General features: G+C 39.3%; 1 pseudogene; it reads left to right on the top strand.

Moving 5' to 3' along the window:
* Positions 1–1862: 1862 nt before the first annotated feature.
* LOC110141488 (UDP-N-acetylglucosamine--peptide N-acetylglucosaminyltransferase 110 kDa subunit pseudogene) lies at positions 1863–5891 on the top strand (annotated as a pseudogene).
* Positions 5892–10937: the final 5046 nt, after the last annotated feature.

Raw genomic sequence — 10937 nt, 5'->3', positions numbered from 1 at the left:
CAATGAGAACTTCTAAGAGCCCTGAGAAGTTATGATTGCACCAGACAGAAATAAATTTTTTTGGATGAAGTCAGCTGCTGGTGGAATGGGAGCTTCTGAAACAAGACAAGCAACTTGCTGTCCAATGAAGAATTATAGGGAAAAATTTAGATAATGAAAATTAACTCATAATAGCCCCAAACAATTATAGTAAATAATTATTATCATTTTGTAATACTCTTGAAATACTCCAGTCAGAAATTCTGAGTGAGTGCTCTGAGTACTTGGACAAACAATTTAATCTTAGTTTCAGTTTCCTTTCTTATTATTGAGCATTAATACCTTCTGTAGCTATACCACAGTCATGGTGTGACTGTGAAATAATTAATGAATGAATAAACTCTGAGAATTGGATAGACCTTTGCAAGTGAGAGAATCTTATAAACATAATAGTCTGAGCCAAAAGAGCAGACCATCAGATGCTGAGATAGGATAGTGGGACAAGACACTCTAACCCAACACTCTCAGTAACAAACAATAGGGGCTATACTTTGTGTTTACTTACCAATTAACCTGTATTGAGGTAAACCTGTAGAGTTAGGTTATTTATTTGACTTTTTTCACAACCAAAAGTTAAGGTAGAATGACTTTCCAAGTAACTTAACTTTTTGAGGATAACAGAGAAAAATATCATTCCTGGTTTTCAATACTCCACTTGTGGAAGACATGGCAATGTAACTGATACTGCTAAAACTAAACAAGAAACGATGTTATTTGGGATCTTCTTTAAGAACTTTTATTTGCATGGCTGATACTTCAAGAATTCAAGATAATTAGATTCATGAAATAGCATAGCAACAGCACCCAGTTTCAGCATTCTGACAGGCCCATTTATAAAACCTGCCCAGGCAGAAATCCAAGTTGGTGAAAATGACAGTTTAGTATTCTTCTCCTAAAGTAAAGGAAATATCCTTAGAAACTTGAATCCATCTGTCTTCTTTTGAGCAGAGAGTGTATTAGTCTTTTTCTTTTATTAAAATGAGCACAAATTGAATATTTATAAATTGATTTTCTCTATTCAGTCTTGGTTTGAAACTTAACTTCCTACACATTTTAACAGGCATTTTCTGAGTCTGAATCTCTTAGTGATGCCTTCTAAATGTAGCTCTCACCTTTATGACAGTAAAGAAAGTGGTTACAATCTAGTAAAAACTTAAAGAAAATGTAGCATCTACTGATAAATAAAAGAAAATAGCAATGACAACTACTTTTTAATCACTAAATTCTAAGATTTGCAGCTTTAGCATAATAGTAGCTCTTTGTTTTAAATATAAAGTCATATACATAGAGGCAACCTAAGTGCCCACTGATAGAGGAACGGATAAAGAAAATGTGTTACATAAATACAGTGGGGTACTATTCAGTCATTAAAAAGAAAGGACTAATGCCATTTGCAACAACATGAATGGACCTAGAGATAAACATTGAAATAAGCCAGACAGAGAAGGAAAAATATCATATGACATCCCTTATATGTAGAATCTAAAAAAAAAAAAAAAAAAGAAAAAAAAGATAGAATTGAACTTACAAAACAGAAAGAGATTCACAGGTTTAAAAATGAACTTATGGCTTCTTGGGGGAATGAATAGTTAGGGAGTCTGAGATTGACATGTACACACTGCAATATTTAAAACAGATAACCGATTCCAAGATCGTGAGAGGTAGATGGCCAACCAGAGTTCTAGGGTTCGAAGCTGTAACTGTTGCTGCTGCTTAGGCCTGCCAAAGCACAGGTACGGCTGCTGCACCTGTGCTACCACCTCTAGAAACATTCTTGCCAGTAGTGGCGGCTGCAGGACTCAATTACCACCTTCTCACACTCGCTCTAGAAGCTCCAGATGGCGTCTTCCGTGGGCAACATGGCCGACCGCACAGAACCAACGACACGTATGCTTTCCTTCCAAGGGCTAGCTGAGTTGGCACATCGCGAATATCAGGCAGGAGATTTTGAGGCAGCTGAGAGACACTGCATGCAGCTCTGGAGACAAGAGCCAGACAATACTGGTGTGCTTTTATTACTTTCATCTATACACTTCCAGTGTCGAAGGCTGGACAGATCTGCCCACTTTAGTACTCTGGCAATTAAACAGAACCCCCTTCTGGCAGAAGCCTGTTCAAATTTGGGGAATGTGTACAAGGAAAGAGGGCAGTTGCAGGAAGCAATTGAGCATTACCGGCATGCATTGCGTCTCAAACCAGATTTCATCGATGGTTATATTAACCTGGCAGCTGCTTTGGTAGCAGCAGGCGACATGGAAGGGGCAGCACAAGCTTACGTCTCTGCTCTTCAGTACAATCCTGATTTGTACTGTGTTCGCAGTGACCTGGGGAACCTGCTCAAAGCCCTGGGTCGCTTGGAAGAAGCCAAGGCATGTTATTTGAAAGCAATTGAGACGCAACCGAACGTTGCTGTAGCTTGGAGTAATCTTGGCTGTGTTTTTAATGCACAAGGGGAGATTTGGCTTGCAATTCATCACTTTGAAAAGGCTGTCACCCTTGACCCCAATTTTATGGATGCTTATATCAATTTAGGAAATGTCTTGAAAGAGGCACGGATTTTTGACAGAGCTGTGGCAGCTTACTTTCGTGCTCTAAGCTTGAGTCCAAATCATGCGGTGGTACACGGCAACCTGGCTTGTGTATACTATGAGCAAGGCCTGATAGATCTAGCAATAGACACCTACAGGCGAGCTATTGAACTGCAGCCGCATTTCCCTGATGCTTACTGCAACTTAGCCAATGCTCTCAAAGAGAAGGGCAGTGTTGCTGAAGCAGAAGATTGTTATAATACAGCTCTCCGACTGTGTCCCACCCATGCAGACTCTCTGAACAACCTAGCCAATATCAAACGGGAACAGGGAAACATTGAAGAGGCAGTTGGCTTGTATCGTAAAGCATTAGAAGTCTTCCCAGAGTTTGCTGCTGCCCATTCAAATTTAGCAAGTGTATTACAGCAGCAGGGAAAACTGCAGGAAGCTCTGATGCATTATAAGGAGTCAATTTGAATCAGTCCTACCTTTGCTGATGCTTACTCTAATATGGGAAACACTCTAAAGGAGATGCAAGATGTTCAGGGAGCCTTGCAGTGTTATACTCATGCCATTCAGATTAACCCTGCATTTGCAGATGCCCACAGTAATCTGGCTTCCATTCACAAGGATTCAGGGAATATTCCAGAAGCAATTGCTTCTTATCGCACTGCTCTGAAGCTTAAACCTGATTTTCCTGATGCTTACTGTAATTTGGCTCATTGCCTGCAGATTGTCTGTGACTGGACAGACTATGATGAGCGAATGAAGAAGTTGGTTAGCATTGTGGCTGACCAGTTAGAGAAGAATAGGTTGCCTTCTGTGCACCCTCAGCATAGTATGCTATATCCTCTTTCTCATGGCTTCAGGAAAGCTATTGCTGAGAGGCATGGGAACCTCTGCTTGGATAAGATTAATGTCCTTCATAAACCACCATATGAGCATCCAAAAGACTTGAAGCTCAGTGATGGTCGACTGCGTGTAGGATACGTGAGTTCTGACTTTGGGAATCATCCTACTTCTCATCTTATGCAGTCTATTCCAGGCATGCACAATCCTGATAAATTTGAGGTATTCTGTTATGCCTTGAGCCCAGATGATGGCACAAACTTCCGAGTGAAGGTGATGGCAGAAGCCAATCATTTCATTGATCTTTCTCAGATTCCATGCAATGGAAAAGCAGCTGATCGCATCCATCAAGATGGTATACACATCCTTGTAAATATGAATGGTTATACCAAGGGTGCTCGAAATAAACTCTTTGCTCTCAGGCCAGCTCCTATTCAGGCAATGTGGCTGGGGTATCCTGGGACTAGTGGCGCACTTTTCATGGATTATATCATCACTGATCAGGAAACTTCACCTGCTGAAGTTGCTGAGCAATATTCTGAGAAGCTGGCTTATATGCCTCATACTTTTTTTATTGGTGATCATGCTAATATGTTCCCTCACCTGAAGAAAAAAGCAGTTATCGATTTTAAGTCCAATGGGCACATTTATGACAATCGGATTGTGCTGAATGGCATCGACCTCAAAGCATTTCTTGATAGTCTACCAGATGTGAAAATTGTCAAGATGAAATGTCCTGATGGAGGAGACAATGCGGACAGCAGTAATACAGCTCTTAATATGCCTGTCATTCCTATGAATACTATTGCAGAAGCAGTTATTGAAATGATTAACAGAGGACAAATTCAGATAACAATTAATGGATTCAGTATTAGCAATGGACTGGCGACTACCCAGATCAACAATAAGGCTGCCACTGGAGAAGAAGTTCCTCGTACCATTATTGTTATGACACGTTCTCAGTATGGGTTACCAGAAGATGCAATTGTGTACTGTAACTTTAATCAGTTGTATAAAATTGACCCTTCCACTTTGCAGATGTGGGCAAATATTCTGAAGCGTGTTCCCAATAGTGTACTGTGGCTGTTACGTTTTCCAGCAGTAGGAGAACCTAATATTCAACAATATGCACAGAATATGGGACTTCCTCAGAATCGTATCATTTTTTCACCTGTTGCTCCGAAGAGGAACATGTCCGGAGAGGCCAACTGGCTGATGTCTGTCTAGACACTCCCCTTTGTAATGGGCACACCACAGGGATGGATGTTCTCTGGGCAGGGACACCCATGGTGACTATGCCAGGAGAGACTCTTGCTTCTCGAGTTGCGGCTTCCCAGCTCACTTGTTTAGGTTGTCTTGAGCTTATTGCTAAAAATAGACAAGAATATGAAGACATAGCTGTGAAGCTGGGGACTGATCTAGAATACCTGAAGAAAATTCGTGGCAAAGTCTGGAAGCAGAGAATATCTGGCCCTCTGTTCAACACCAAACAATACACAATGGAACTAGAGAAGCTGTATCTACAGATGTGGGAGCATTATGCAGCTGGCAACAAACCTGATCACATGATTAAGCCTGTTGAAGTCACTGAGTCTGCCTAAATAAAGACACCATGTACACAGGAGAATTACCCCATACCTGAGCCTCAACCTTCTGGTGAAAGGGAACTAAATATGTACTTTTTACTTATCTGTATGGTATCATGTGGCAGATGGGTGACAAATAATGATAATACAATAGCACAGCCAGACTTGCTTCCTGCATGATAGGGAGAGACACTGGAGATGGAAAACTGCTATTCTACAAGGAGTCTCCATAGGATTTTGCAGCAACCAGGTGGTGCATAGATCTGGAAGGTCTGATCTCCCTTGGTCTTCCATGGGATGGATAGTCTGGAGGGGAGAGAGAGATTGTCCAGCCGTTTTGTGATTCCATGGATTGATGAGTCTTCTGAATTAATTTTTTTCTTTATATTTTGGGTATTGGAGGTTTTAAAAATGTTTGGTTTCAGGTATTTTTATTCATGTGAAGTGTATATTCTCTTGAGATAAGGTTTTAAGCTAAAATTTTCCTTGTTTTAGTTTCTGAACTCTACGGATTAATGGGAACTTTGCTGGTGTAGTCTTTTTATAGGTTTTATAAACCACTTGAGCCTATATCAGTCATTTTAGTGTCTGACATAATGTCTGGAGCTATCAGTGCTTTGTTGGTTTAGATGATGACGATGACGATTATGATGATGACTTAATATTTTTCCTGATCTGTTTCCTATTTCCTTCTTCCCCTCCCCCCACTTTAAAATTTCTCCTGTAACTTGGCTAACAAAACCAAGTCTGGTTCAGAACCTCCCAGAGTGTTTCTCTTAAACATATCATCTGGTGCCAAATGAAAATTCTTAGGAGTGATTATTAATTATGAAGGGCACAGTTGTGGTACTGTCATTGATGATAATAATATAGGTTTTTTTGGCCTAGAGTATTGACCTATTTCACCAGTGTTTTACCTTTGACTGTCCCTCTATGCTGCTTCCAAAAGTGATAATGTGTGATAATATTTTTACCTTCATTTCTGAAGTTTGTTTTTTTAAAGTGAGTCCTGTTCTTCCTATTTCTTTCAGCAGAAATGAAATCCCAGGTAAGTATTCAAATATTTGATCAGTAAGTCAGTTATCTCTGATACATTAAATAACTTTCATCAAAAAACATGTTATAGGAAAAAAGCTCTAAAGGACCAGATAATGTATATGAGTAATTATTTTTCAGACCTTCTAGGGTATCATGTATAATAACTGTCTTCTGGACTTGATCCTGAAGTCTTTTCGGACTCAGCCTCAGTAGTAGCAAACTGCACTGCTACTTGGTTTGAAGTACAAATTAGACTTTAGCCCTCCTGGAGCTTGAATTTTTTGGTATTAAAAAACCATAGGAATAAAATTACTGAATTTCAACAAAGGATCGAGAGCTTGAGGCTTAAATAAGCCAACATATGAATATGTTTTTGTCTTGCTGTACTGCACATATGCTATCCAGTAACAGGTAATATTTTGTCTGCTAGTAGTGTTCTAGATTATAATGTCTTTCCAAAGTGCTGAGGCAGTGCACCTATTTTGTAGTTGCAGCTGATGCCTGAATGTATCCTAGCTGACAAATTATTGATTAATAAGAACTTGAATTTCTGAAAGATTTATACTATTAACCAAAATCTGAGCAGAGTCTCAAGTGTAATTCTAACCAGAATTACATGTTAATGAACTTGTGTACCTTTTAACAATGTAAATCAAGGAACATCAGTTTAAGGGTTTCTTAATTTATTTTTTATCTAATTAAGATACCAATTAAAGGTTGCCAGCTTGGTTGCAGATAAATCAATGTTTGAAATTCACCAAACTACTTAATGTGGAATAGGATAATATACTTCCAGTGCCCTCAAGGCTATGACCTTACAGCCATTTTACATAGCACATCATTCCTCCTATGGGGATGAACCTTTTCGTGGCACGAAAAGTAGCCGCTCTGGTTGAAACTTTGCTTATTGTAACAGGCTTTTGTTTCCAGGTAACATGTCTGTGGAGGACTTATTTCTGAATAGAGATATAGATATTACTGGAAACTAATTGTTTCTTTCTATTATACTCTGCTTTATCAAAGAAGTAAAACATTTAAATTGTGCTACAGAAATTCAGATGTTGTCTTGCGATCTTTAAACAATAAATGAATGATTTGCCCTTAAAAAATAATAAAAAAAAAATAAAAGAGATAACCAACAAGGACCTACTGTACAGCACATGAAACTCTGTTTAAAGTTATGTGGCAGCCTGGATAGGAGAGGGGTTGGAGGGAGAATGGGTACATGTATATATATGGCTGAGTCCCTTTGCTGTTCGCTTGAAGCTATCACAACACTGTTAATCAGCTATACCCCAGTACAAAATAAAAACTTGAAAATACATTAAAATATATAAAGTCATAGAATCAACTCTTCCATTTTTTTATATATTTCTATGTCTTCCTGTCTTCCTGCAGAATTTATTGAGTACCTACTGTGTGCAAGGCATTGGACCAGGAATAGATATATAAATATACCATACACTAATATCAAAAAACTTTGTTTGACTTCTCTAAAGTACAGAGTGTGGCAAGAATGAAGGAGTTTGACTTCTGAGTGTAGGTCATAAAAGACAGCACTGGTATATAAATGGAAGATAGCAGCTGTTTTGGATAGCTCATTCTACCATGTGGTCATTAGTGCTTAAAAGCATCATTTTGGAATCCTCCATCTAGCTTATGAGCCTCAGGGCCCCACCTGGAACCTGCCCACCAGCTTGTAAACACCAGTGCTGGGCAGCCTCAGGGCAAGCAACTAACTGAGCAGGGATACAGCTCAGTCAATCAGCAGATAGGCTGCCTCCTGAGTCCACAGGTACCCCTGGACACAATTATACTTGTTAGAGGACCCAGGAGCTGACCCCACACATGAAGGCACAGGCACGAGACCTGGGACACCAGGGTCTTGCAAGTAGACACCTTGGGACCCAGCTGTATTTACCAGTGGGCAGGTGCCAGCCCCAGAGTGCCCTGGTCTGCAGCCACACCCACCAAAGTCTGCTTTAGGCTTGGGAAAAGCCTCACCCACTGGTGAACAGCCACTAGCCCCAAGACAACTGTAGTCCTTCAATCTGTTGTGACAGGACTCAACTTGTTACTCACAGGCTAGTCCCAGCCCTGGGACCCAACTTCTTGGACCTTGACCCCACCCACCAATTAGCCAGCCCTATCTATGGTCAGGACCTCCCAGAGTTCCATAGCCAGTCATATGATGAACTGGTCCTACCAACCAGTGGCGGGCAGCATCCACACAAGGCAGGGCTGGGCAGGCAAGTTGGACTAGGGGCCAGGCATGTCTAGCAGACCATCCACAGTAGACCTTCAAACTCCCACAACAGAAGGACCATGCAGCCCACATAGGAGGCATACCTAGAGCATATAACTCTGGTGACCCAAGCAGAGTGTGCAACTGAGACATATAGGACATCTCCTACAGGAGGCCACTTCTCCAGATCAGCAAATGTAACCAGTCTATGAGATACACATAAATAAAAAAAATTGGAATTTAGGCAAAATGGGAGAACAAAGGAACACATTCCAATTGAAAAGACATAGTAAAACTCCCAAAAAACTAAATAAACTGGAGATAAGCAACCTACCCAAGAAAGAGTTCAAGGTAATGATTCTTAAAATGGCAAAAGAAGCAGGCAGAAGAATGGATGAACAAGGAAGAAGTAAAGGTTTTTAACAAGGATGAGAAACTACAAAGAATAACCAGAGATGAAGAATACACTGCTACAATGAAAAATCCACTAAACAGAATCAAAAAAATAGTAAATGATACCAAGAAACTGATGAGTGAGCTGAAAGACAGAGGAGTGGAAAATCACTGTAGCTGAACAGAAAAGAAGGAAAAGAAATGAGAAGAGATTAAGAGCCCTCTGAAACAACATCAAGTATCATAGGGGTCCCAGAATGGGAAGGAAGGGGCAGAGAACATATCTGAAGATATAAGAGCTGAAAACGTCCTTAATCTGGGAAAGGAAACAAGCATCCAAGTCTAGGAAATCAACCAAAAGATGACTACATACAACATATTGTAAATAAAATGGCCAAAATTAAAGAGAGAGAATAGAAGAGGTAGCACTTTTAAAGCAGTAAGTCACATAAAAGAGAACTCTAATAAGGCTATCAACTAACTTTTCAGGAGAAGCTTTTCCGGCCAGAAGGGAGTGGCATTCTATATTTAGAATGATGGAAGGGAAAAGCGTATATCCAACAGCATTGGTGTGGCAAGCCTCTCATTCAGAGAAGATGGAGAGATCAAAAGATTTACAGAAAACTGAAAGCTAAAAGAGATCAAAACCATCAAATCAACTTTACAAAAAATGCTAAAGGGACTTACTTATTTAAGCAAGATATAAGAGGCTGCAACTAGAAACATGAAAACTATGAAACAAAAAACTCATTAGTAAAGGCTAATATATAGTAAAGCTAGTAAATCAACCATGTACAAAGCTAGCAGGAAGGTTGAAACAAAAGCTAGTAAAATCATCTATATCCAGAACTGGCAGTGAATGGATAAAATAAACAAATAGATGAAAAATACACAAATATCATGTAAAAATAATAAAAAATAGAACAGAGAGAAAAAAATGGGATTATTAAAATGCATTCATAATTAAGAAATCAACAAGTTAAAACAGTTCAGCTCAGTTTCTCAGTTGTGTCTTACTTTTAGTGACCCCATGGAATGCAGCATGCCAGGCTCCCCTGTAGTTTCAGCTTCAACATCAGTCCTTCCAATGAATATTCAGGACTGATTTTGTTTAGGATGGACTGGTTGAATCTCCTTGCAGTCCAAGGAACTCTCAAAAGTCTTCTCCAACACCACAGTTCAAAAGCACCAATTATCTGGTGCTCAGCTTTCTTTATAGCCCAACTCTCACATCCATACATGACTACTGAAAAAACCATAGCTTTGACTAGACAGAAATTTGTTGGCAAAGTAATGTCTCTGCTTTTAAATATTCAGTCGAGGTTGGTCATAACTTTTTTTTCCCAAGAAGTAAACATATTTGCCAATCCCAAAGAATGCTCAAACTACCACACAATTTCACTCATCTCACATGCTAGTAAAGTAATACTTAAAATTCTCCAAGCCAGGCTTCAGCAGTATGTGAACCACGAACTTCCAGATGTTCAAGCTGGATTTAGAAAAGGGAGATGGGAGGGGGGATCGGGATGGGGAACACATGTAAATCCATGGCTGATTCATGTCAATGTATGACAAAAACCACTACAATATTGTAAAATAATTAGCCTCCGACTAATAAAAATAAATTTAAAAAAAAAAGAAAAGAAAAGGCAGAGTGCACCCATGGCTGATTCACGTCAATGTATGGCGAAAACCACTACAATATTGTAAAGTAATTAGCCTCCAATTAAAATAAATTAATTAATTTAAAAAATACAAAAGGCAGAGGAACCAGAGATAAAATTGCCAACATCTCTTGGATCATCAAAAAAGCAAGAGAGTTACAGAAAAATATCTACTTCTGCTTTATTGTCTATGCCAAAGTCTCTGACTGTGTGGGTCACAACAAACTGAAAAATCCTTAAAGAAATGTGAGTAACAGACCACCTGACCTGCCTTCTGAGAGATCTGTATACAGGTCAAGAAGCAACAGAATGGCATAATCAGACTTGTATTTTTAAAAATTACTTGAGCTGTAATATATACAGTGAGTTGGTGGAATATGATGCAGCAGTTAGAAGAGACTAGATTGTAAACACTGAAATGTAGATAGATCTCTATATACCATAATACTGAATGAAACAAGAAAAGACACAATGCACTCCATAGCAAAATAGCATTTATATAATGATGATTTGAGCAGAACACACAAATGTTGGATACATTTTAAACACCATGTATGGTTTCTCTTGAAAGAATTCATAGAAATGGTGATAGGGA

Source organism: Odocoileus virginianus, chromosome 10 (assembly GCF_023699985.2).
Source record: "Odocoileus virginianus isolate 20LAN1187 ecotype Illinois chromosome 10, Ovbor_1.2, whole genome shotgun sequence".
Classification (NCBI taxonomy): domain Eukaryota; kingdom Metazoa; phylum Chordata; class Mammalia; order Artiodactyla; family Cervidae; genus Odocoileus; species Odocoileus virginianus.
Note: the sequence above shows the minus strand (reverse complement) of the source record. Positions and strands in the feature narration are given on the sequence as shown.